Genomic DNA, 1,846 nt, shown 5'->3' on the forward strand with positions numbered 1-1,846 from the left:
AAAAGCTACATTCAAGCTAAACAAAAATTACAAAAACATAGGGTTAAGTAAACTAATATAGATTATAGTTTTGTAATTCTTGTTGGAAACATTGTTACTCCTTTGGCCCTGGAATCTTTATCTAAAGTTAATGAGGCTTTACAAGGGGCCATGCTTACAAGGATTAATTTACAGTAAGCCTTGGTCTTTAATAATTTTACCAACTAAACATTCTCCCACTGCTTGCCTATGGCAAGAAGAAATATTAGAATGGCTCTATTTATCAGCTACTCCTAAGAAGGTTTTGGCCCAATATCCATCCTTAGTAGCACAAATAATTATTAAGGGGATAAAAAGAAGCAGAAAATTATTTGCTCAGGAGCCAGCAGAAATTATCCTTCCGTATTGTTTTCAGACTCTATGTGGTTGGGCTCTTTTCAGCAACTGAAGCTGCAACAGTGCCCTTCTTGTGTTGTGCATTTACCTGTTCCTCATTTGGGAGTAAATCCTCGAGGACTAGTGCCTAATGCCAACTGGCAAATGGATGTAACACACATTTCAGAATTTGGAAATCTAAAGTATGTCCATGTGAATGTTGATACCTACAGCGGCTGCCTATATGCTACCTTACAAACTGGAGAAGCAGGAAAGAAAGCACGTCGTAGCACACATGCTTTCTGCTATGTCAGTGTTAGGGATCCCCAAACAAACAAAAATTGACAACAGACCCAGACATACTGGGACCGTGTTCTCTAAATTCTGTCAACAGTTACACATTAAACACATCACCGGGATCCCTCATAACCCACAAGGACAAGGTATAGTAGAACGGGCACATCTATCCTTAAAAAATACCCTTGAAAAAATAAAAAAGAGGGAATGGTACCCCATCAAGGGATCTCCCAGAAATCTTTTACATCATTCACTCTTCATTTTAAATTTTTTAACTTTGGATAAAGAAGGACACTCAGCTGCTGAACATCTCTGGCACAATGAGATGCAAAAAACTTTTGCTGCCATGCTTTGGAGGTACCCCTTGAATAATAAATGGCATGGTCCGCACCCAGTCTTAATCTGGGGATGAGGAGCAGTGTGCATCTACTCATAATGAGCAGATGCGCCCGATGGTTGCTGCAGAGACTAGTAAAGCAAATTGATCATAATACTCAGTATTCCAGGGAGAAAAAATCTCCTTGAGAGAAATCTTTGTCCTTTCTTTTAGGGACCATGTTTGGAAAACGGTGACACCTTCTCTGGATGGTTGGAGAAATAAGATTAAGAAGCTTCAAGAGGACCTGGAGAAGAGGGGGAAGGAACTCATTCGACAGTCTTTTCATCAGTGGATTTCATGGACATCTACCCTACCTCCTCCCACTTTTAGGACCTATTGCAGGTTTATTGATCTTGGTGTCCTTGGGCCCTGTTCTATTCAATAAGTTCATGGCTCTCCTAAGGCAGCAAATAGGTGCAGCCTACACAGGTCCATTATCACACACTCGATATGGCTGATCAGGAGCCCGATGAAGAGTTATATTATGGCAAGAGGCATGGGCTGGTTAGCCAATGACGGGTAAGAGAGGCCTTACCATCCTATCAACCTAAGACAGGCTACTCAGACAAAGGCTTCTGGGTGTGCCCATGACGGGTAAGAAGGATTGGCAGGCCTCCAACCTAAGACAGGCACAGTCCTTTCCTTGCCTATACTATCATATTCTGGAAGAAGCCCTTTTGTGAAATAATTTAAAAAGGAGGACCTGTGGGGAGCTGCAAAGATCAGCGGATCAGCAGCCTACAGGCAAGGAAGTGCCACTCCCTGTCAGGAGCTGCCAGAAGAACAAAGATCAACCACCTGCAGGCAGGGCAGTGT

Source organism: Suricata suricatta, chromosome 16 (assembly GCF_006229205.1).
Source record: "Suricata suricatta isolate VVHF042 chromosome 16, meerkat_22Aug2017_6uvM2_HiC, whole genome shotgun sequence".
NCBI lineage: Eukaryota > Metazoa > Chordata > Mammalia > Carnivora > Herpestidae > Suricata > Suricata suricatta.